The 26,319-nt window shown below is 38.7% G+C and overlaps 1 pseudogene; it reads left to right on the forward strand.

Annotated features, from left to right (window-relative positions):
• The window catches only part of LOC116467943 (heterogeneous nuclear ribonucleoprotein A1-like), a 34,255-nt pseudogene extending 17,252 nt beyond the window's left edge, over positions 1 to 17,003 (forward strand).
• Positions 17,004 to 26,319: the final 9,316 nt, after the last annotated feature.

Here is a 26,319-nt window from a genome sequence, read left to right on the forward strand (position 1 = left end):
TCATGAGGGGTACAACTGCCCCTAGTTGAGAAGCACTAGTATAGATAGTCCCATACTTTCATGCCTCCCTTCTCCCTCCTCATTCATTAGCTAAGTCCATCCTCAGTCAAATGGATACTAAGATAGGTGTGCACCTTTCTGACAGCCGGTGCTATTCCAAAACCCTACGATTCATCAGTTTCTTTTGACCTCCTGCCCTTCAGTGACAAGCTTTACTGCTTGGGTTGTATTTAACAGCTGAATTAAAAGTTCTGCTTCATTTCATCATCCAGATACATTCATGGCTGTGCAGTCTTCTGTAGCCACAGATATCAGTGCTCCTGCCAACAACTGGCACAACTCCTGTCTTGTTTCCTTTTCACATTGTTATAGAAAATCACCAGAAACTTCCTCCCATACACTTCCTTCTTTTCCCTTGCACTCACCATCCTCCATATAGATAACTATATGTTAGAGTCATGGAAGAAACAGCTGGTATACTTAAGGGCAATTTGAGAAGCAGTTTTTAAAGATCTTACTTACAAAGTGTAGAGATGATTAGGGCAAACTGAGGCTGGATAATGTAGCAGTTTTAGTGGCAACCACATGGAGTTGTTATGACTCCTTGGTCTGAAGGGGAAAGAGGAAGGTGTGGTTACTTGAACTCAGAGTTTCTCCACGGTGGCTCTCACTGGTACAAGCCAAAGAAAAGGGATGGGAGCCCCATGACACAGTCTGTACTGTGAACTTCCCAGGCATGGAGCAGGGGGAGAAGGGCAGAGAGCAGACCTGAATGTGAATGGCAATATCTTCAGAGCATTATATAAGCACATTTCTCTGCTCCTTGCCCGAAATTTCATTTTGAAGTCCTCTTTGTCAGATCATACAGCTTCTTGCCAAACATGTTTATCCTGGTTTTTGAGAGACGCCTTCTTCTTGCCAGGAGCCTATCATTCTAATATCATCAGCCCTGTTTAGAAAACCAAATCCCGTTTTTGGATACCATCTATGTAGCCAGCTGCTCATTTCTTCTCTCCTCTCATCTGTTCCAAAATTACAAACCTCAAGTGGAAGCAGAAATGAGAAACCCTGATTTGCCTTGGGAGATCTGGGTGGGTTCCTTCATCCAATTCAGTAAGGAGGAAACCATTTTCCAGTCATTGCTCTCCCTGCTGTCCAGGTCAGGATTTCTTACACCTGTCAATACCTGGATATTCTCTTGATTATTCTTGAGGGCAGTGATGCTGTTTTTTCCTCAGAAGATCTGGATTCATCCTAAGCGGGAGGGTCATCAGGGCTGGGGGAGCCAGCTTCAAGGCTGAAAAGCTTCTTCCTTTACTTTTGATTCTAAGCTGTACAAGAGGTTACCCTGCCTTCGTAAAATCTTCCCCCGACTTTTGCTACATTCTAGGTTATTTTTCCTGGAATCTTTTTGTCCTCTCTGCTAAAGGCAGCAATAAGTTTTTCCTCAAGCCCTTTGTCTTCTCCAGGGAGACCAGTGGCATTTATGGCACATCTGAGAGAAAGAGAGACCAAGTGAACACACTCCAGAATGCTTCCCTGATGCTCCTACCACCTGAGACTCAAGTTCAAAACAACCTTCTGTAGTTACTCTCCATTTCCACTCCTGTTTGCTTCTGAGTTTCTGGTCTCTTGGGGACTCTTGTTAAGAGTGCCATTAAGTTGACATGGCTGTTTTCCACCCCGTCTTACCTAACTTCTGCTAATCTGCAAGGTATTGGTAATTAACAGTAAATTGCACTAGCTGTGAACCAGGTACAGTCTCTTTTGGTTAACACGGTAAGGCAGGAACAGCTGTCTGTCCACACACTCACAATGGCAATGCTTCATCCTTGTCTTTCTACCATGCCTTGCATGGTATTTTGTTGCTGGGCTCCTAGTCATAATTGTAGATTATATTATGCCTATGTTAAGACTTTTATTCTTGGTGTAGTAGTAAATTTAATTAGTGGAGATACATATATATACATATATATGCACACACACATATATGTATGTTTTTAAAATTAAAGTAGCCTAACACTTTAAAACAGTGCTTAAAATAATTATATTTAAGAGCAATCACCTTCTTACACATCAACAGTAAAATTGATAGAAAATGATTATGACAATATTTAATTTATGCAACATTTTTGTTTTCCAAAGTACTTTCAGCATTTCCTTAATGTTCATAGCACTTTTGTTGAGTATGTAAAGCAGGTGTTAGTTTCTTTCTTTTTTTTTTTTTTTTTTTTTGAGACAGAGTCTCTGCTCTGTTGCCCAGGCTGGAGTGCAGTGGCGTGATCTCTGCTCACTGCAACCTCCGCCTCCTGGGCTCAAGCAATTCTCCTGCCTCAGCCTCCCTAGTGGCTGGGATTACGGGCATGCACCACTACGCCCAGCTAACTTTCGTATTCTTAGTAGAGACGGGGTTTCACCATGTTGGCCAGGCTGGTCTCAAACTCTTGACTTCATGATCCACCCACCTTGGCCTTCCCAAAGTGCTAGGATTACAGGCATGAGCCATCGCACCCAGCCCAGCAGGTGTTAGTTTCTATATCACAGATGAGACAATTCAGGTAAATATATTGGATTTATTCTTAGTTTTTTACTTCAGTTTTACATTTATTATCCGATCAGATTAAGTCAAGATCTTTAAATTCTGCTGTCAAAATCAACATTAACTCCTCTGATTTGATAACTGTACTATGGCTATGTCCTTGTTCTTAGGAAATATACACGGAAATATTTAGGAATAAAGGAAAACAATCTGCTACACATTCTCAATGGTTAAAAAAGATTACATGCATATGTGTATACATGTGTATGTTTGTATGGATACATGCACATAGAAAGAGGGAGAAAGCAGATAAAATCTCATTGGTCACCTTTAGAGGCAGATAGAACACAAACCTATTACTCTGAAAATCAGGAAATGAAAGGAAATAATTTTTAAAAGTCTGCTAGCCAGGTATTAATGGTGAAAAGGTCATTTGCAAAATATAATCTTTAGAAGGTGTTTTTCAGACATCTTGGTCACATACCACAATCAGTTAAAAATTGAACACACTCCCTCAGCCTATGCTTATTTATTTATAATTTACACATAAGTAGTAATATACTGATACGTTATATGTATTATAAGGCATCCATATTCCTGAAAAGGGAATATGTAAATAGTAAATAAATCATGTTTTAAAATAATATTCATTTTGTTTAATAATTGTTTAAAATATCTTTTTATTTATTTTTATTTTTGAGACAATCTCACTTTGTCACCCAGGCGGAGTGTAGTGGCACGATCTCAGCTCACTACAACCTCTGCCTCCCGAGTTCAAGCAATTCTCCTGCCTTAGCTTCCCAACTAACTGGGACTACAGGTGCATGCCACCACCACACCTGGCTACTTTTTGTATTTTTAGTAGAGATGGGGTTTCACTGCGTTAGCCAGGCTGGTCTTGAACCCCCGACCTCAAGTGATCCACCCGCCTTGGTCTCCCAAGTGCTGGGATTAGAGTCTTCAGACACTGCTCCCATCCTTAAAATCCCTTTTTAATCTTACTAAAATTAATGTTAACAAATGACAGAGTAATGTGATTGAATATGCCTAGTTAAATTTTTTAAATCTTGGCTTAATACCTTGTGATTTTACAATCCAAAGTTCTGGTTCCCAGCTTAGTCTATCCAGATTCTTGGTTTTAAAGAGTGCTATAAATGAGAAGATATCTTGCAATATGTCTAATCCAAATGGAAAAGGTGTATCCTTGCCTGCATGTGCCGGTTTTCACTGAAATTTCGCCAATAAAGTTCTATTTTCCCCAGCTCTGACCACTTTTCCTTGCAAACGAATCAGAAAACACTGACTTTTAACTTTAAAACATCTGGGTTTAAAACTCATTAAAAGCCTTTGTTTTGGAAAAATTTTAAGAGACTAAAAAATTATTTCTAAATTATTTTAAGGGCACAGATATAAGGGTATTTTTAAAAATAGATGAGACACATTTTTTTTTCTGATGACCAAATCGTGTTTCTGTCCTTCTAAATGATTTCTCAAAGCATTAATTTCTTTTGAAATATTGTTACCTTCTCATTCTTTGTTACTTTGAAGAAGCAGGTTGTGGGGTTTTTTGAAAATATAACATAGATGCTTGATTATGAACAACTTAATGTCATATGTTATTAGAGAAAGGTTGGTAACTTCGGAGCACTTCCTTTTTTGTAACAGAAGAATGTGAAATTCCATCTCTAAGTTAACAGCTCTTTAAAGTAATTTTTTATGCGTTCATCAGTAAATTTCTCTGAGATACAAAAGATGTTCATAGTCACTCCTTATGTCATTAAAAACGCATTGTAAAGATTCTTCCATGTTTTAAGTCTTGCTTTAATAAATCCAGCCATACCAGTGACATCCTATAGCACTTAGACTATGGTACATTGCAATCTGCTGAAAGCAAAATGCCACATGAGGTTTTCACTGCCAGCCCATCCTTGCTGCAGAGTATACATGTGGCTTGTGACCAACAGACACTGGTACGGTGAGGTCATCACTGTCAGTCTGTGTATTAAATAACAGTAACACATCTCATTTTTAGCTAAAACTTAAATATAAAATAAAGTTTGAATATTTTCTTTTTTTTGAGACAGAGTTTCACTCTTGTCACCCAGGCTGGAGTGTAATTGTGCGATCTTGGCTCACTGCAACCTCTGCCTGCCAGGTTCAAGCGATTCTCCTGCCTCAAGGTCCCAAGTAGCTAGGATTACAGGCACATGTCACCATGCATGGCTAATTCTTGTATTTTTAGTAGAGACAAGGTTTCACCAGGTTGGCCAGGCTGGTCTCAAACTCCCCACCTGGGCCTCCAAAGTGCTGGGATTACAGGCGTGAGCCACTGCGCCTGGCCTGAATATTTTCTTTCTGTACCCTAAAGGATTAACTTGTACTTCCCTTGGAGTACATATTCTCCTGATGGACCACTGACTAAAAGAATATATTCCAGTTCATCTGCCTTTCCTTTCATTGCTGTACCCACTGTAATGCAGGGCAATTTTCCCCAAAGCGTGGCTTTTCCATCGCTAAGTTTGAATTGCACACTGCTGCCCATTCCCCAATGTCTTCTATGCCTTTCAACATTTTCCCTCTCTGGACATCAAGATTTATAAACCAACTCAGAAAACTATGAAATGAGAGCACCATTTTATTTTTTTAACTTGACATGGCTTAAGTTATTGCTTATAATTGCAAGATACTGGAAACAACCTAAATACCCCTTCACTGGAGTCTGATTGAGTAAACTATGGGACATCCACATAATGGAGTACTATGAGACTATAGAAAAGAATGAAGAGGGGCTTATGAGCTGGAGTAGAGTGATTTCCAGGATATACTGTTAAGAAAAAGGTATCTATATTATGCTCTTTTATGTAAGAAGGGAACATAAGAAATATACATATATCTGCTCATTTGTGTCAAATGAAAGAAATAGAGAAAGTGTATACCAGAAACTATTGGGACTGATTACTTACAGAAAGTGGATGGAAATAGAGTAGATAGAATAAGGGAATGGGAATGAAGCAGAAGGGATGAAGGATGAGTGACTTTTCTGGGTATACATTTTTGTCTAGTTCAGATCTTTAAACCCATGTTTCTAATATACTCAAAAATTAGATAAATAATTAAAATCAGCCACGATATAGGGGAAGCCAAAACGGAACCCAAACACTAACAAATGAACCTAACTGAATTACAAATGAGTAATATATTTACACTGAAGGGACTGGGTGAAAACTAAGTGATTTTGGAAAGCAGAAAACATTATTTTGTTTGGCTAATACATCAGTCAGGATTCACCCAGAGAAGCAGGTCAAAAGGACATGTATACTAAGGGATTTGCTGTAAGGAATGGGCTGCAATGTTGTAGGGGCTGTCTAGGCAAGTTAGAAATTCACAGGGCAGGCTATCAGAGAGCAGGCTGGAACTCTAGGGTGTGAGCTGAAGCTGCTATTCACAGGCAGAATTTCTTCTTCTTTAGGGAAGCCTCAGTTTCACTCTTAAGGCCTTTTGATTGATTGAATCAGGTCTACCCAGATTATCTGGGATAATCTCCCTTACTTAAAATCAACTGATTATAGACTTTAAATCCATCTACAAAATCCCTTTACAGGTTTGATTTCTCGAATAAATGAGGACTGTAACTTAGCCAAGTTGCCACGTAAAACTGACCATCACAAATACTATCAGGCTAAAGAAAAAAAAAACAACTCTACACAGATACTGTAGTCTAATTAGTAAGTTTTGTTTTTTTTTTTTTCCACAAGGGTGTGACAATATTTATGTGTATTCTAGGACTCAGCAAATTAACAAGTTTATAGTGACTAATGTGAGTCAGGTTTCTTGCTGTCAGAGAAAGGAATTACAAATAAGGAAAGAAAGAAGGTTGGAATGAACCAGTTTTTAATACAGAGAGAGAGAGAGATGATTATTATGTGTGTATATTCATACTTATATTTTTAAATTCTGTCCACCAAGAAAACCAAGAAACAGTGAACATACCCAGAGCCCAGATCTTGGTTTCTGAAATTCATTCTCCAAGAACACAACCAGGGATCCTTGGAGAAATGACTGCTTTCACGGCTGGGGCTGGGAAAGTACAAGATAAGCCTGGAACACTTAAGGTTGAAGAAGGTAAGATAATGCTCAAAAAATCATAAGAACATGTTGAAAAGACATAAGAACCAACTTGAGGTGGTCTCCAATGGCCAAATCTGGAAAATCTAAGCAACAAAACCAATAATGATAGAATGGATATAACTCATAGAATAAAACAAATATCCATGAATCTGTACTTATATAAATACATACTTGAATAAATAAATAAGGAGAAAACACTTTCTTACCATAGAATTCCAACTAGTAATGTTGTAATTACAACTAGGCCAAGTTATAAAACAGAAAATCTCCACTAGACATTTTGGAAATATATTTCATGATTCTTTATACATTTGGCACTCAGTCTAAATTAACCCCTACTGTGACCACTCAATCTAAATCAACCCCTACCCCCACAACATATACACTATGGTAATAATTGCTGTAGGCAAGAATCATCAATGTATACACAAATTGGAAGGAAAAGGCTTGAGGAGAAACAGGATATTTGCATAGTCTCAGAGTATCTCCCCGTAAGACACTTAATAATTACAAAAGAAAATATAAATAACTTTACAATGGAGAAAACCGGCAGGTACCATTTTAACCAAGTGACTAAGTTAACATCATCAGTGATATGACAAGTAGTCATCATGGGCCTCCTGATATGATGCAGTAAAAAGAGCCTAGTATCATTCTTGTGTAACTTGAATATAATCATTGGGAACAGCAGACGAACACAAATTGCGGGGTGGTGAACAAAACAGCTGGTCAGTATTCTTCCAATTGTCAAGACTGAAAAACAAAGAAAGTGAAGAACCATTGTGGATTAGAGAGCTAAGATGACATGACAGTGTGTAATCCTGGATCAGATCCTATACAACAAAAAAGAAAATTGGCAGTTTATGAATAAGCACGGTAGCTCAGTTAATACTACTGTATCAATGTTAAATTCCTGGGTTTCATAATTGTGGTTGTGGAAGATGTTAATATATGGGGCTGCTGTGTAAAGGGTATAAAGAAATTCTTTGTGCTATTTTTATATTTTTGGTAAGTCTGAAATTGATTCACAATAAAAAGTTAAACAATTAAAAAGAAGTTAAAAAGAGACATGAGTGATGCCTGCTTGTTGATGCATAACACTTCCATAGTCCACCATCATCTCTCACTTGGAGTATTGCAACACCCATTATCTGACCTCTTTACCTCCACTTCCCTTTTTCCAATCTATTCCCTACATAGTAGTTGAAATGATCTTGTAAACAAAACCAAATCATGTCACTTTCAAGCTCACATACCTTCAGTGACTTCCAACTAAAAGAATTAAATCCAAACTCTGAATAGTCCATGCCATGGCGTCCACCACCCAGCATCGCCTGGCCTGTCTTCCTGTCACTTACTTACAGTATCTCTTTTCTTCTCACACACCATGTTCTAGCCAGGCTGGTTTCCTTTCAGTCCCTCATAGGCCCTAAGGTCCTTCCTTCCTCCGGGCCATGCATTTACAATCTTCTCTCTGGGGTCACTCTTGCTCCAACTCTGCCTGGCAGGCTCCCTTCATCCTTCAGGGCTTATCCTAAATATAACTTCTGAAAGAGGCCTTCTATGGCCACTCAGTCTAAATTAACCCCTCCTTCCACCACACACCACCCAAAGAAAGACTGATATTCTCTATTTTGTCATTCTGTTTGCTTCTTTCATTTATTTTTTCTCAACTTATAATTTTTGTTTGTTGGTTTATTGTCTGTTTCTGTTTCTGCCTCTAAACTATAAGCTTCATGATGGCCAAGATTGTGTTTTCCTCTATGCCCCCAGTTCTTCACTCAGAATCTGGCAGGTAAGTAGTCAATTTTTTTTTAAGTAAATAAATAAAATCCGGCAACATGGGCCAAGCTTCCAATTCTGGAAGAAAGCACAAAGTTCTCTGAACAGCAAACAGCAGTCACAAAGTCTAAGTGGGTGATCCCATTAGAGAGGCAGAGTTGCCTTCAGAACTTTACCTAAACAATGCTGTGAAGAATGAGGCAACCATTAGAAGAAGCAGGGAATTAATGAGTGCGGTCAAGGAAGCAACAGAACAATGATGACAACAACAAAGTGGTCCAAGAGCCAGTTTTTAGGGACTGCTTAGTAACCACAGCGTAGAGGCTGCTACTAGTCTGTCTCAAAAGACCCTGAGCATCAACATATTATAACAGGACATGTAATTGATGTCAATAATGATGACCATAGTCACCATCATTCACTTATTTATGTGCTACCACTTTTCAAAACAGACACGAGGCCCCTTAATCATTACCAAAAAAAAAAAAAACCAACTTATTTAAAATTGTCCTTTCACAAACAATGCCCATTAAAAAATTTTTTGTCAGAATTGGCGATTTTAAAAAATTTTCCTTCCTTCCTTTCTTTTCTTTCTCTTTCTTTCTTTCTTTCTTTCTTTCTTTCTTTCTTTCTTTCTTTCTTTCTTTCTTTTTCTCTTTCTTTCTTTCTTTCTTTTTCCTTCCTTCCTTCTTTCTTTTCTTTCTCTCTCTCTCCTTCCTTCCTTCCTTTCTTTTTCTTTCTCTTTCTCTCTTTTTTGAGACAGAGTCTCACTCTGTTACCCAGCCTGGAGTGCAGTGGCATGATCTTGGCTCACTTTAACCTCTGCCTCTCAAGTTCAAGCAATCCTCCCACCTAAGCCTCCCAAGTAGTTGGGACTACAGGCATGTACCACCACACCCGGCTAATTTTGTTATTTTAGTAGAGACAGAGTTTCACCATGTTGGCCAGGCTGGTCTCGAACTCCTCACCTCAAATTGATCCCCCCATCTCAGCCTCCCAAAGTGCTGGGATTACAGGCGTAAGACACTGTGCCTGACCAACTTGGCCAATTTCTATCAAAACATTTTAAAATATGAAATTTATTCTCAAAAGACTGAGTTTCTATCATCTGGAAAATGGGCTTACATAGACACTCTTTTTTCCCTTGATAGTGCCAGTGTTACAAAGTGCCATGTCCCCAGGCTGGGGATATGCCGAGGGTTGGGGAACAGGTAAAAAGAAAAATCAGTGTGGCACCGTGGAGGCTGAGAAGGCTTGGGGGCTAGGATAGCAACATGCAGTCATCTGCCTCTTCTCTTTCAATAGCCTCAGTTCCTATGACCCTGGGGCTGCAGCTGAAGACTATGCTCCAGACATGTGGAGCTTCCCCAGCCATAGACTCCCACTCCCTGGCTTGGTGAGGCCTCTGGTCCCACCTTAGGGACCTCGGATCACTTCCTCACTCACAAAAGCAGCTCCTTGTCCAGCCGAGCCCCTTGGACCACTGACCCCAGCATCCTGCCCCCAGCTTCAGCTCCTAGCCGTCTTCCTGTTGCAGCCTCTCCCACACTCTTCCCAAAGTGCTCTGTGCTTTCTCTTCTTAGATTTGACCTCCACTGCCCCTCTTCTCAGACCTTTTCACTGAGTAAGTGTCCTGAGAAACTCTTGCTCGTGGTAGGCATATGCAAGTTCATGTCCCAGTTTTCGTGGCCTTAAGGAAAATCTGTCTCTTCCTTGAGGATACTGAGGTCTTCCCCTGGGGCCCTCCCTCAGGGAGACTGCTTATTCTCCACATCCCCAAACCTTTACCTGTCCTCATTTCCCAAGGCTGCTCCAGACTACTTTCTTCTACTCTCAGGTAAATATCCTGGCTTCTCTCAGGTGGGTGTCACAGTGCTCTGTCATCTTCCATCCCTCTCATCTCCATCACTTACTGACTTCCTCTCCTTCCCCAAACACATTGAAAACTGACCAGCCTCCCAGTCTCCCTGCTCATTTTCTAGTGACTTCAGTTTCCATGTGGACGGCCAGTCCAGCTCCCAGCCTGACTGCTCCCTGATGTCCTCAGTGTCACCACAGTTCTCTCTGGTCGCCCTTCCCATGGGGCAGGGAGAGCTCACTGGAGCAGCCCCGCTCTCTGGACACAGCCCTGCCTCTCCTTCCCACTCTCCTGCCAAACCTTCTCCTGAGTCTCAGAGCAGATACGATGCCTGAGAGTTGTTGGGATCCTTCTTCCTTTCCTCAGCCCGGACCTGAGAGAGTCCAGATCCTGCTTCCACCACTGAGATTGCTGGTCATCTTGACATTGCTAAACTCAAGGAACATCCTTCTCTTTCTGAAAGTCTCTGCTACACTTGACACCAGGATCACTCTCTCCTCCTTTTTGTTTTTTGGTTTTTTTCAGAGGCGCAGTCTCCCTCTGTCACCCAAGCTGGAGTGCAGTGGTGCAATCTTGGCTCACTGAAGCCTTGAACTCCTGGGCTCAAAAGATCCTCCCACCTTGGCCTCCTGAGTAGGATTACAGGTGCAAGCCACCATGCCTGGCCTACTCAGTCCTTCTTACAATGTTTCACCATCTTGGCTTCTGTGATCCCACCCTCTCATGTTCTTTATTTTTCTCGAAACTTCCTTTGCTGATTTTTTGTGGACTTTTGTCCTCTGAGCCTATATTAAATGTTGTGGGTCCTTCAGGGATATGTCCTTGGGTCTTGGCAGGATTCCTGGGTCACTCACTGGAATATGGCTCATTTATCCAGTTGTACTTGCCCTACTGCTTCTAACCGTGCATAGGGTTCTGGGGATGATCTCATCCACATCTCATGGTTTCAGCTATTACACATGTATTGAGGATTATTTCCAGCCCAGCCTACTCACCTAATATTCAGGCTTTGTGGTCCGACTGCCTGATGGAAACTTTCGCCTGGGTGTCCCACTGGTCCCTTAAACTTATTATCTTCAAAACCAAACACATTATCTACCTGTAAATCCTTTCTTCTTTTGATTATTTCCAACTTGTTTCAAGGTAGAAATTTCAGATTCATGTGGTTTCATATCCAAGTAGTCATGTGCTGCTGTCACCATTGCTATGTTTTTGTATCTGTCTCCTGTTCTCTACCCTAACTCAAGTCACTGTCATCTCTCAGCTAAATCACTACAGTTGTTTTAACATGTTGTTAAAAGATACTTCAATGCACAGGTTCCTGCTTAACTCTCTAGACTAATTTTTCTCTACTACCTGCCTTTTATTAATACTTCTTAATCTAGTAGCATTTATTTTTCTTCTGCTTCAAGTAGCTCTCTTATTCCCTCATTACCTAAATAACTCTTACTCAACCCTGAAGACTCAGCTTTCTTGTTCCTTTCTCTAAGAAATTATCTCCATTGCACAATTTCTCTTCATCCCACCTCCCTTTCCCCCAGAACTGGATTACCTATCCCCCCTCTGATCTCCTGTAATGTGTTGTGTAAACTCTATGTTGGTACTTAGTGCATGACATTTTAAATATTCACTTTATGTCAATGTCTCTCTCATAAGACTAAGTTCCTTAAAGGCAAGAATTACATCTTATTCTTCATTAACTTTGATGCCTTGTATAGTACTTGCCTCATTTTAATCACTAAGCAAATATTTGTTTTTTAAGGTAAGCAAGCTAAGCAAGGACAAGCTAAGCAAGCTAAGCAGCAGGGAGTGATATGGAGGGAGAAGAGGCCATGGTGATATCCATTTCTGCTTAGGCTTCTGTGGTTCTGTGGCTGCCCCAGTGCATTGGCTTCTGTTGAACCAGCTAGAAGGCACTGAAGACCAGAAGTGACAATCACAGTTAGGGCCAGCGAGTGTGTCTCTGCCTTAATAAATTCCTCAGCCCTCCCAACTCCCATGCTGCTGGTGTGCTCAAATTGTGGGGATGGCTGCTCCCACTCCTTATGATCTGAACTCTCCAGACCCTGCTTATGCTCTACTTTGCTTGTGTTGTTCTCTTTGATGGAAAAGGACATTTTTATCTCTGACTACTGCAATGCTCCCCAGTGTTAAGGCTCAGCCCAAGTGGACTTTTTGTATGTACTTTTCTCCAAGACATCAATTTGTATTTAACTGCCTTTTTAAAAATCAAATGGATGTCATCAGTATGGTACAATTTAGTTGTAATATATTATTTTAGATAGGTTTCTATTTTTTTCACACGTTCGTCATAATTGACCCGATCCATTTGGTGAATGACAAGGCTTCCTGATGTCAGGGACTTTGTGTTCATTTATGCATCAAGTAAGTATGCATTGGCATCGTATAAAGTATCAGGCCTATACAAGGCATTGGGAGGAACAAACAGCGATTGAGACAGAAGTTCTACTCTATAGAAACATATACATGAGTGCAGCAATGCTTAAGTCGGGGATATGCAAGCCAGGAAGTACCTAAGAAGATCTATTAAAGTGAGAAAATATTAGAATTCCTAATATTTCTAATTTTTGTTTCTAATAGTCTAATGTTTTTAATATTCTAGCAAACTTTTTATCTAAGGAAAGAAATTAAGCTTTATAAATATTTAATACATGGATTGATCCTTATTCCCTCAGTTGGTATCTATGTCATATAGTCATATATCATGTATGATACAAAAGGATCTTCGAGGGAGAGTGGGAGTTCTCAAACTCATAGGGGTTGACGGTACAAACCTCTGCCATTTAATCACTTTCAGTGTAATGTGAAGTATTGCAGTTTGAGTGTGCTTGGTTAAGAGGTTTGCTATTATCTAGCTTTAAGAAAATTAGCCCTCACAAAGAGACTAGTGGCCTAAAAAAAAATTCATTTAAAGACACCATCACTTAAAGGTAATACTAATAATGCAAGCACAAGCAAACAAGAAAGTGTCAGCTGACATTCTCTCCACTCTTAATAATGAACATTTCAGCCATATTTCAATAAAAAACAATGTTTATCTAAACAGATCTAACAAGAACTTGTCCAAAATTTTAACTGATTTAGAATATTAATTAATTAGGAAACTCAACCTAAGAACATTTTTTACCTTGAGATACACTTACTAATAGTTCGATGTCATCATCATCATAAAAAATTTTAAAAATTAGGCATGAATTTTCACTTCTGCTTTGTATGTAAAAAGCTGCAAAGACTATTGTTCTCATCACAACAATGAGAAAAGTCCAGAAAAAAGCAAAATCTTAACTTTATTGAACCAATCAGAAAGCTGAGGAAAATAGAGTTATCTGAGTTTGAAAGAGAGATAAACCCTTCTAAGGAGAGATAAAAGACACAAACTCTCTCACCTATAGAAAACTATATGAGAAATAGCTGTAGGCCACAATACAAGTGGGAAAGAAGAAATCAGTCACATTTTAAAGGAGCTTCCAAAGGCTAAGTGTGGGTTAGTGTGCCAGTCTAGAATAGTGAGGGCACCAAAAGGGAGTTAATACTCATTCACAGACTCCTATCTGTGGACTCTACTGAGTGCTCATGAAAAAGACAGTGAGTGGGCCTGCACCCACTGTGCAGGGGTTTGGGTATAGGCCCACCCCGTGTGCTGCCACCAGTGTATGTGAGTGCTATCTAGCAGTATAAGGACAGGACCACCCCACATGCTGCTTGTGCCTATAGGCACCTCCTAAAAGCAGGGGGACTTGCCTGTCTACACTAACATTGCTGCCACCAGCCCCTGCCCACATGTACACCCAGGAGACTGTGATCCAGCACACCCAGCCTGCCACCACCACTGCTGGTGCCTGTGTGCACTGCTTGGTGCTCTGAGGGTTGGCCTGCCACTGCCACTGCCACCACCAACATCACACATGCTGTCTGGGGACCAGAGGACCTGCCCTTCAGGACCTGCCACTGCCAGCACCACACACAACATCTGGGGGCCCAAGGTTCTGCCCTCCTGAACTTGTCACTGCTGGTGCCCACATATACTACCTTGGCACCTGAGGTCTGGCATGCTCAGCACACCACCACCACCATCACCACTGTTGCCCGAGGACTGGCCCATCTGGCATTTGCATCATCAGCAAAGTGTCACCACAGCCTCCACTAACAACAGCAGCCTAAGCCACTGAGGAACTCATAGATGCCACTGATGAGCTGATTACAGCTGAAGAAATCATACAAAGGCTACACTACTACACCCACCAGGAATGAGTGCCAAAATGCCTTTTCCAACCAACACTATAGAGACATCTACAGGAAAAAGTATTTCACTGCAAAAGCCAACTGATAAAACTGGAAGAAGCAACTGTTACAATAGATGTGTAGATATTAAGGTAAGGACATAAAAACATGAAAAAGCAAGAAAACACGACACCTCCAAAGGAACATTATAATTACCAGTAACAGAGCCCAAAGAAAAGGAAATCTATGAAATGCCTGGAAAAAACTTCAAAATAATGACATTAGAAAAAGTCAGTGAGATAGGACAACCCAAATGAACGGTACAAAGAAATCAAGGAAAGAATTCATGATCTGAATGACAAACTCAACAAAATAAATGATGAGGAGCTTAAGGAAGTCCTACATCTGGAAGCAAAAGAACTACATCCACATATATATGAAAACACACAAAAAATAAAACATTGATAAAGCAGACACACAAATGAGAAAAAAGGAGTCAACTGTTATTATTACAAAACAGACCAAATTGTAGAAGTGAACAATAAAACAAAAAATACAAAACAATCAGAAAACAATGAATGAGATGACAATAACATGCTGTCACCTACCAAAAACAACCTTCAATGTAAACAGCTTAAATTCCTCAATTAAAAGCTATAGACTGGCTGCATAGATCAAAAAAAAAAAGGACACAATTATATTCTGCCTAAAAAACTTACTTCACATGTAAAGACACACATAGATTGAAAGAAAAGGAATAGACAAAAATATTCCACACAAACAGAAGCCAAAAATATGCTTCTGTAGCTATACTTATATCAGACAAAATAGACTTAAAGTCAAAAAACATAAAAGGGGACAAAAAAGGTCATTATAAAATGATAAAGGGATCAATTAAGCAAGAGGATATAGCAATTGTAAATATATATGTACCTAACACTGGAGTACCCAGGTATATAAAACCAATATTGTTAGAGCTAAAGAGGGAGACTCCAGTGTACTAATAGTTGAGGACTTCAACATCTCACTTTCATCATTTCACAGATCGAGACAGAAAACCAGCAAGGAAACATCATACACAATCTGCACTAGAGACTAATCGAAACTCACAGGCATCTACAAGACATGTCATCCAACAGCTGCAGAATGCACATCCTACTCATCAGCACATGGAACATTCTCCAGGATAGACCATATATTAGACCACAAGACAAGTCTTAACAAACTTTTAAAAATCAAAATCATAACAAGTATCTTTTCAGCCCACAATGGAATAAAACTGAAAATCAATAACAAGAGGAACTTTGGAAACTGTACAAATACATGGAAATTAAACAACATGCTCCTAACAATTGGGTCAATAAAGATATTCAGAAGGAAATAAAAAAATTTCGTGAAGCAAATGAAAATGGAAACATGTCCTTTCTGCCCATGGATGCCGCCGAGGAAGCACTGTTAAAGTCTCTCATCCCCCTGCCGTCACGTCTAAGTCAGAGTCTCCTAAAGAGCCCTAATAGCTGAGGAAGCTCTTCATTGGAGGGTTGAGTTTTCAAACAACCAACAAGAGCCTGAGGAACCATTTTGAGCAATGGGGAATTCACGGGCTGAGTGTTAATGAGAGATTCAAACACCAAGCTCTCCAGGGGCTTTGGGTTTGTCATATATACCACTGTGGAGGAGGTGGATGCAGCCATGAATGCGAGGCCACACAAGGTCGACGGAAGAGTTGTGGAACCAAAGAGAGCTGTCTGAAGAGAAGATTCTCAAAGACTGGGTGCCCACTTAACTGTGAAAAACGTATTTGTTGGTGGCATTAAAGAAGACAATGAAGAACATCACCTAAGAGATTATTTTGAACAGTGTGGAAAAATGGAAGTGATCGAAATAATGACTGACTGAGGCAGTGGCAAGAAGAGGGGCTTTGCCTTTGTAACTTTTGACGACCATGACTCCGTGGATAAGACTGTCATTCAGAAATACTATACTGTGAACGGCCACAACTGTGAAGTTAGGAAAGCCCTGTCAAAGCAAGAGATGGCTAGTGCTTCATTCAGCCAAAGAGGTCGAAGTGGTTCTGGAAACTTTGGTGGTGGTCACAGAGGTGGTTTTTGGAATGACAACTTTGGTCATGGAGGAAACTTCAATGGTTGTGGTGGTGGCAGTGGAGATGGCTATAATGGATTTGGTAACGACAGAAGCAATTTTGGAAGTGGTGGAAGTTGTAATGATTTTGGCAGTTACAACAATCGGTCTTTAAATTTTGGACCCACGAAGGCAGGAGACTTTGGAGGCAGAAACTCTGGCCCCTATGGTGGTGGAGGCCAATACTTTGCCAAACCATGAAACCAAGGTGGCTATGGTGGTTCTAGTAGCAGCAGCAGCTATGGCAGTGGCAGAGATTTTAATTACTGCCAGGAAACAAATTTTAGCAGGAGAGGAGAGCTACGGAAGTGACAGGGAAGCTACAGGTTACAACAGATTTGTGAACTCAGCCAAGCACAGTGGTGGCAGGGCCTAACTACTATAAAGAAGACATGTTTGAGACAAATACTCGTGTATGGGCAAAAAACTTGAGGAGGACTGTATTTGTGACTAATTGTATAACAGGTTATTTTAGTTTCTGTTCTGTGGAAAGTGTAAAGCATTCCAACAAAGGGTTTCAATGTAGTTTTTTTTTTTAATTTTTTTTTGAGGCAGAGTCTCGCTGTGTGACCCAGGCTGGAGTGCAGTGACTTGATCTCGGCTCACTGCAACCTCCGCCTCCCAGGTTCGTGCCATTCTCCTGCCTCAGCCTCCTGAGTAGCTGGGACTACAGGCGCCAGCCACTACGCCAGGCTAATTTTTTGTATTTTTAGTAGAGACAGGGTTTCACCGTGTTAGTCAGGATGGTTTCGATCTCCTGACCTCGTGATCCACCTGCCTCAGCCTCCCAAAGTGCTGGGATTACAGGCGTGAGCCACCGTGCCTGGCCAGTTTTTTTCTTTTTTTTTTTTTCACTCATGCTGTTGATTGCTAAATGTAATGGTCTGATTGTGATGCTGAATATATGTGTCTTTTTAAAAAATGTGCTAAGTTAGTCTACTCTGAAGCCAACTTGGTAAATTTCTCCAACAGTGTGAAGTTAGAATTCCTTCAGGGTGATACCAGGTTCTATTTGGAATTTATATACAACCTGCTTGGGTGGAGAAGCCATTGTCTTCAGAAACCTTGGTGTAGTTGAACTGACAGTTACTGTTGTGATCTGAAGTTAACCATTAAAACGGATTGCCCAAGCAAAATCATGGAATTATTGGCTATAAAAATGATTGTTGGGGGCTGGGTGCGGTGGCTCATGCCTGTAATCCCAGCACTTTGGGAGGCCAAGGCGGGTGGATCACGAGGTCACGAGATAGAGACTACTCTGGCCAACATGGTGAAACACCATCTCTACTGAAAATACAAAAAATTAGCCAGGCATGGTGGTGGGTGCCTGTAATCCCAGCTACTTGGGAGGCTGAGGCAGGAGAATGGTGTGAACCCAGGAGGCGGAGGTTGCAGTGAGCCAAGATTGTGCCACTGCACTCCAGCCTGGGTGACAGAGCGAGACTCCGTCTCAAAAAAAAAAAAAAAAAGAAAGTTTGTTGGCACATCCTATGCAATTTATCTAAATTGAATAATGGTACCAGACAAAATTATAGATGGGAATAAAGCTTGTTTATCATCCATTGTCATGTGTAATCAATAACACATTTAATTCTCTTGAAAAAAAAAAAAAAGAAAACCCAACTTACCAAAACCAATGGGATACTGCAAAGCATTGCCGAAAGGGAAGTTTATAGCAATAAATGCCTACACCAAAAAAGTAGAAAGATTTCAAATAAACAGCCAATTATGCACCTCAATAAACTAGAAAAGCAAGAGCAAACCAGACTCAAAATTAGTAAAAGTAATGAAAAGATAAAGATCAGAGCAGAACGAAATGAATAGGGACAAAAAAAAGAAAAAAAAGAATCAACTGAACAAAAAGTTGGCCTTTGAAAAGATAAACAAAATTCATAAACTGCTAGTTAGACTAAGAAAAAAAGAGAGAAGACCCACACAAACACAATCAGAAACCAGAAGACCTTACAACTGTTACCACAAAAATACAAAGATCATTGACAACTATTACAAACAATGACCAATGATGTGGCTAACAAACTGCAAAACCTAAAGAATATGAATAAATTCTTGGGCAAAAACAACATACCAAGATTGAACAAGGAAGAAATAAAAAACCTGAAAAGAACAATAATGGATAATGAGATTGAATCAGTAATAAAAGATTTTTCAGTAAAGGGAAGACCAGGACTGGATGGCTTTACTACCAAACCTGTAAAGAACTAACACCAATTCTTCTCAAATTGTTGCAAAAATAGAGGAGGGAATTCTTTCTAAATCATTCTACAAGGACAGCATTACCCTGATACCAAAATCAGAAAAGGATACAACAATAGCAACAACAACAAAAACCAGTGGTATGAAACACACTGGTTTTGGTAAATTGTGTTTCCACTTTCATTTGCTTCAAGAAATTTTTTTATTTCCTTCTGAATATCTTTATGGACCCAATTGTCATTTAGGAGCATGTTGTTTAATTTCTATGTATGTGTGCAGTTAAAAAAAAAAAGGAAACAGATGGATATCCCATAGATGCAAAACTCCTTAATAAAATACTAGCAAAACAAACAACACATCAAAAAGATATGACACCATAATCTAGTGGGATTTATCTCAGGGATGCAAAGATGTTTTAATATAGGCAAATCAATGAATGTGATATATCACATCAACAGAATAAAAGACAAAAACCATATGATAATCACAATAGATGCAAAAAAATCATTTTATAAAATTCAACATGTCTTCATGATTAAAAACTCTCAACAAATTAGGCACTGATGGAACATACTTCAACATAGTAAGGCCATATATGACAAACCTACACCTAACATTACATTAAATGAGGAAAAGCTAAAAGCCTATTCTCTAGGAACTGGAACAAAACAAGGATGTCCACCTTTCACCACTCTTATTCAACATAGTACTGGAAGTCCTAGCTAGACCAGCCAAAAAACAGAAAAATAAAAGGCATCTAAGTTAGAAAAGAGGAAGTCAAATTATCTTCCTTTGCAACTAACATAATCTTATATCACGAAAAACCTGAAGAATCCACCAAAAAACTCTTAGAACTGATAAACAGATTCAGTAAAGTTGTAGGATACAAAATCAACATACAAAAATCAGTAGTGTTTCTATACACCAATAACAAACTAGCCAAAAAGGAAATCAAAAAAGCAATCCCACTTACAATAGCTACAAAAAATAAAATACCTAGGAATGAATTTAATGAAGGATATGAAAGACCTCTACAACAAAAACCACTGATGAAAGAGATTGAAGAGGACACAAACAAATGGAAAGACATCCCACGCTCATGGATCAGAAGAATTACTATTGCTAAAATGGCCATAATACACAAAACAATCTATGTATTTAATGCATTCCCTATCAAAATACCAGTGACATTCTTCACATAAATAGAAAAGAATTCTAAAATTTGTGTGGAACCACAAAAGACCTCAAATAGCCAAAGCAATCCTAAGCAAAAAGAACAAAGCTGGAAGCATCATACTACCTTACTTCAACATATACTACAAAGCTATAGTAACCCAAACAGCATAGTATTAGTATAAAAATCAGTACATAGGCCAAAGGAACAGAACAGAGAACCCAGAAATAAATCCGCATATTTACAGCCAATTGATTTTTGACTAAAGTGCCACAAACATACACTGGGGAAAGAACACCTTCTTCAATAAATGGTGCTGGGGAAACTGAATATCCACATGCAGAAGGATGAAACTAGACCCTTGTCTCTCACCATATACAAAAGTCAACTTAAAATGGATTAAAGACTTAAAGATAAGATCCAAAAGAAAACATAGGGGAAATTCTATAGGACATTGGACTAGGTGAAGATTTTATGGATGAGCCTTTATTTTTTAATTTTTAAAATTTTTTAGACCTGGGGTCTCCTCTGTTGTCCAGGCTGGAGTGCAGTGTCATGATCATGGCTCACTGCAGCCTTAAGCTCCTGGGTTTGGGTGATCCTTCCACCTCAGACTCCTGAGTAGATGAGACTACAGGCACACAACACCATGCTCAGCTAATTTTTTTTTTTTTTTTTTGTAGAGATAGGGTCTCACTATGTTGCACAGGCTGGTCTCAAACTCCTGTCCTCAAGTGATCTTCCCACCTCAGCCTCCTGAGGCACTAGAATTACAGACATGAGCCACCATGCCCTGCTGTAACTAAGACTTTAAAAGCACCGGCAATAAAAACAAAAACAGACAAATAAGACTATATTAAGCTAAAAAGGTTCTGCACTGCAAAGGAAACAATTGATAAAGAGACAACTCGTACAATGGGAGAAAATATTTGCAAACTATTCATCTGACAAGGAACTGATATCTAGAATATACAAGGAACTCAACTCAACAGCAACAAAACAAAACAAAACAAAACAAAAGCCAGTAATCCCATTAAAAAGTGGGCAACAGATGTGAATAGACATTTCTCATAAGAAGACATACAAATGGCCTGCAGACATGTGAAAAAATGTTCAACATTGCTAATCATTAGGGAAATGCAAATCAAAACAACAATCAGATATCATCTCACCCCAGTTAGAATGGTTATTGTCAAAAAGACAAAAAATAACAAGCACTGATGATGATGTGGAAAAAAGGGAATCATACGCTGTTGGTGAAAATGTCAATTAGTATAGCCATTATGGAAAACAGCATGGCAGTTTCTCAAAAAATTAAAAATTGAACTACCATATGATCCAGTAATCCCACTACTGGGAATGTATTCAAAGAAAAATAAATCAGTATATCAAAGGAATACCTGCACCTCCATGTTTATTTCGGCACTAGTCAGAATAGCCAAGATACGGAATCAACCTAAGTGTCCATGAATAAATAAAGAAAATGCAGTGTATATACAATGGAATACTATTCAGCCATAAAAAGAATAAAAACCTGTAATTTGCAGTAACATGGATGGAACTGGAGGATATTATGTTAAGAGAAATAAACTAGGCACAGAAAGACAGTTATTGCATGTTCTTACTGCATATGCGGGAACTAAGAGTTGATCTCATGGAGGTAGAGATTAGAATGATGGTTACCAGAGGCTGGGAAAAGGTAGAGGTATGAAAAGAGGTTGGTTAATGGATAAAAACATACAGTTAGAGAGAAGGAATAAGTTCTAGCATTTGATAGCACAGTGGGGTGACTATAGTTACTAATAACTTATTGTCTATTTCAAAACATCTACCAGAGAAGATTTGAACTGTTCCCAACACAAAAAAATGATAAATATTTGAAGTGATGGATATTCTAAACACCCTGACTTGATCATTACACATTATATGCATGTATCAAAATATCACATGTACCCTATGAATATGTACAGTTATTGTGTATCAATTAAATCAGGAAGAAAAGACTATGGGTGTAGCAGGTATACAGAAAGTAACTGGTAGGTCTGTGTGGCCAGACACAAAACACCATACACTTCCCTCCCCAGACTCTTTTCTCATGTGAAGCAAAAGCTTTAAAATTCTGGAAGAGTGGCAGCAAAGACTGTTGCCCAAAGCCCAGGAAAAGATGCATTATGGAGAGGGGTTAGGGGTATAAGAAAAGGCTATCTCTGGGGAGATGCACAAAATCATCTTAGACCTAACATCTCAAACTGATATAAGGCAGAGGTTTTCTACCACTAGGAAAGGTGAAGAAAACTCTTGTTCAAGATCAACTATTATTAATACAAAGCAGAATTTGGCTGCCACAAGATGGAGTGACAGAAATGCAGAGAGAGGCCCAATTTCAGAGGCCCTCCCTAAGACATAGACTGGAGTAGAAGATAAATCCATTTACCCTGAGCATAAAACCTGGCAAAAAGTAACAAGCAACAGTAGTCTAAGACTGGGGATGGGGAAAATCCATGGTGAGAGATCTTCCCTGTGGTACAGGCATTCAGGAAAGCTGAAAGCTGATGGTAGAGCAATAAACCTGAGAGAAGACTCTGGCATACCAGCGTCCACTCTAAGCAGCCCACCAATGGACGAATTAGAAGCCTGTGGTGCACTGATGGTAAACATAGCAACAACAAAACCTAAACCTAGCTCAACTCCTGACAGATTGAGTCAATTCTCCACATTAATGGCCTTACACAAGAAGAGTCATTCTCATTTTCCACTGTTAACAATATTTACCCCAGTCTCTACTGTTCATGCAAAGTCTGGCATTCGCTCAAAAATCACATTACACACACACACACACACACACACACACACTACCTACTATCAAGAAACAATTAAGTCAGCATCCAATACCCAGATGTTGAAACTAGCATACAGGAAATTTACAATAACTATGATTAATATGTGAAAGGATATAGTAGAAAAGGTAGCATGTATAAAAGATGGGGAATTTCTCTCATCTTTTTGAGAAGAAGAAACATGTATAAAAGATAAGGAATTTCTCCCATCTTTTTCAGAAGAAAAAGCACGTATAAAAGATACGGAATTTCTCCCATCTTTTTCAGAAGAAGACATCTTTCTTCTGAAATTCCTCATCTTTTATACATGCTACCTTTTCTACTGTATCCTTTCACATATTAATCATAGTTATTGTAAAGTTCCTGCATGCTAGTTTCAACATCTGGGTATTGCTAGAAATTAAAACCTAATATTGGCCAGGCGCAGTGGCTCGTGCTGTAATCCCAGCACTTTGGGAGGCTGAGGCAGGTGGAGCGTCTGAGGTCAGCAGTTCGAGACCAGCCTGGCCAACATGGTGAAAACCCTTCTCTACTAAAAATACAAAAATTAGCCAGGTGTGGTGGTGGGTGACTGTAATCCTAGCTACCTGGGAGGCTGAGGCACGGGTGCTTGAACCTGGGAGGTGGAGGTTGCAGTGAGCTGAATCACGCCATTGCACTGCCTCCTGGGCAACAAGAGCAAAACTCCATCTCAAAAACAAAAACCAACCAAACAAAAAAAACCAAAACCAAAACTAATAGTGGAGATAAAAAATATTTTCAACATACTCCTTAGCAGAAGTATGAACCCAGCTGGAAAGAATCAATTAACTGGAAGATTTGTCAACAGAAATTACCCAAACAAAAATACAGAAAGAAAGAAGAAGAGTGGGAGAATAAAATCAGGACAGGGCTTTCAAGAGATGTAGAATCATATCAAACATAATAACGTACATATAGTTGAAGTCCCAAAAGGATAAGAGAAAGAAAATGGGGAAGAAGAGATATTTGGAGACATAATGAATGGCCAAGAATTTTCCCAAAATAGTGAATGACAGTAATCACAGATCCAAGCTCAAACAAGCCAAAAAGGATATACACGAAACAAACAAACAAAGAAAACCTTACACATACCTAGACACATCATAATCGACCTGCTAAAAATCTAAACTAAAGAGAAAATTTTGAAGGCAGCTGGGGAAAAAGGGTGAGGAACACATTATATACGGCAAAACAAAGAGAATACTTAGCGTAGACTTTTCATCAAAAACTATACAAGCCAAAAAAGAAATGAAGCAACATTTTTAAAGTACTGAAGGAAAAAATAAAAACAACTGTCGACTTAGAGTTCTATACACAAAGAAAATTTTTTGAAAATGAAAGCAAAGACATTTTCATAAAAGCAATAGGTGAGAAAATTCAGTGACAGCTTACTTGCTTTGTAATAATCGTCAAAGTTCTTCAGGCAGAAGGATTACGTTACCAGATAGAAATTTGGATCTACACAATCAACTGAAGAGCTCTGGGAAGGATAAATGAATACTACTTAGCAATAAAAAGGAACAGCTAACTAATACATAACAACATGGATGAAACTCAACATAACGACTGACTAAAAAAAGGCAGACAAAGCCAAAACATATTTTATTTTCAATATATAAAATTCAAAAAACACAAAATAATGTCTAGCAACAGAAAGTAGATCAGTGGTTTCCTGTGGGCTGAGGAAACATACACTCACCATACAATCCAACAGTTTTATTCTTGGTTATTTACCCAGGAGAACTGAATGCACGTGCCCTCATAATACCTGTATATGCATGATTATACCAAATTTATTAGCTATATTCTTAATATCCAAAAACTAAAAACCACCCAAATGTCTATTAGTTTGTGAATGAATAAACAAATTGTGCTACATCTATGCAATGGAATACTACTCAGTAATAAAAAAGAATAAAGTATTGATACATGCAAAAACATGGATGAATAATAAAAAAAAACTTTGTACTAAGTAAAAGAAACCAGACTTGAAAGTCTGTACTTTCTATACTAAGCAATTATATTTTTATGACATTCTGGAAAAGGCAAAACTATAGGAACGGAAATCAGATCTGTGTTTGCCTGAGGTTGGATGCCGATAAAAGGATTGGCTACTAAAAGGTACAGGGAAATTGCCAGGGTAATGGAAATGTTCTATATTTTGAGTGTGTTGTTTACATGAGTGTATACGTTTGTGGAATTTGTAAAACGGGACATCTCTGAAGGATGAGTTTTACTGTACATAAATTATACTTCAGGAAACTGATTTTAAAAATTAGGCATCCAAAATAGGAAAGAAATCTCTCAAATGTTTCAGTGATATTTAAGATTATACCACACTCAATCCAGTACTTTAAAACATTTCACTAAATATAAAGATAAATGTTTAGCAACCTCTTCTAAAGTTTCTTATTTTATAGCAAAAGCCAAACTGCTGGGGAAATACCTGAAATAATACTCAGAAACCAGTAAAGTGATAAAATAAATCCTTTCTGGATATTGACAGATTCCATTGATAGACACCTGGGAAACACTCCTGAACATTCCTGAAAATTTGAAGAAACAAGTATTAGATCAATTTATGCAGTGTTGTAATTATGTAAGTTTGCTGTTTATGTGGATTAAAAAACAGCAGCTATTTCTAACATGTTTGAGCTTGTGGTACTTTATAGATTTCTGTCTCAGAATCTTTTGAAATATATGAAGAGCTCTTTTTAAGGGGGTATAAATGGAAAAATCTATGGGAGCAGATATATTCACAACTAAAATGATCTTTAATAGAAAGAATAATTTATGGAAAAATTATGGAAGTGTAACCACTGAGGAAAAGGCTGCTTTAACTCAAATAAATATAAACAGCCTGGAGTCAGAGAGACCATCACAAACAAAACTTATTCACCAAGTAATTACTATGTAAGAAATGTGCATAATTTGAAGCCAAAGTACACAAGATGTACCCATGTAGTTAGTTTTAGAAATATGAGTCTTAAAATATGATAGAATCTTTGCAATAAATGAAACGGGAAAATACCATAAAATTCTACTGTTCCACAATGAAAAATGCTGTTTGGCAAGTGGTAAAATATGTAAAGAGTACTTAAAGAGTTGCTCAACTTGAAGATAAGTGTTCCAAAGTTATTTTTTGTGACAATGTCAATGGTATGCTACCAGCAGATAAAGAAAATGAATGTACACGCAACGTGTCTCTTTAAGTACATATTTTTAAATGAATTAAATGGTAACTTTTAAAAACATTGTGCAATGCAGAAGGCATTTTGAAGAGATCTAATTTAGAAATTTTTCCATTGTTATGTGATTTTTGCTACCCCAAATAATGAAAATGTGACTTATGTTAAAATCTATTATATCTGAACACTTGAAA

Source organism: Hylobates moloch, unplaced genomic scaffold (assembly GCF_009828535.3).
Source record: "Hylobates moloch isolate HMO894 unplaced genomic scaffold, HMol_V3 SCAFFOLD_5, whole genome shotgun sequence".
In the NCBI taxonomy this organism is placed as follows: Eukaryota; Metazoa; Chordata; class Mammalia; order Primates; family Hylobatidae; genus Hylobates; species Hylobates moloch.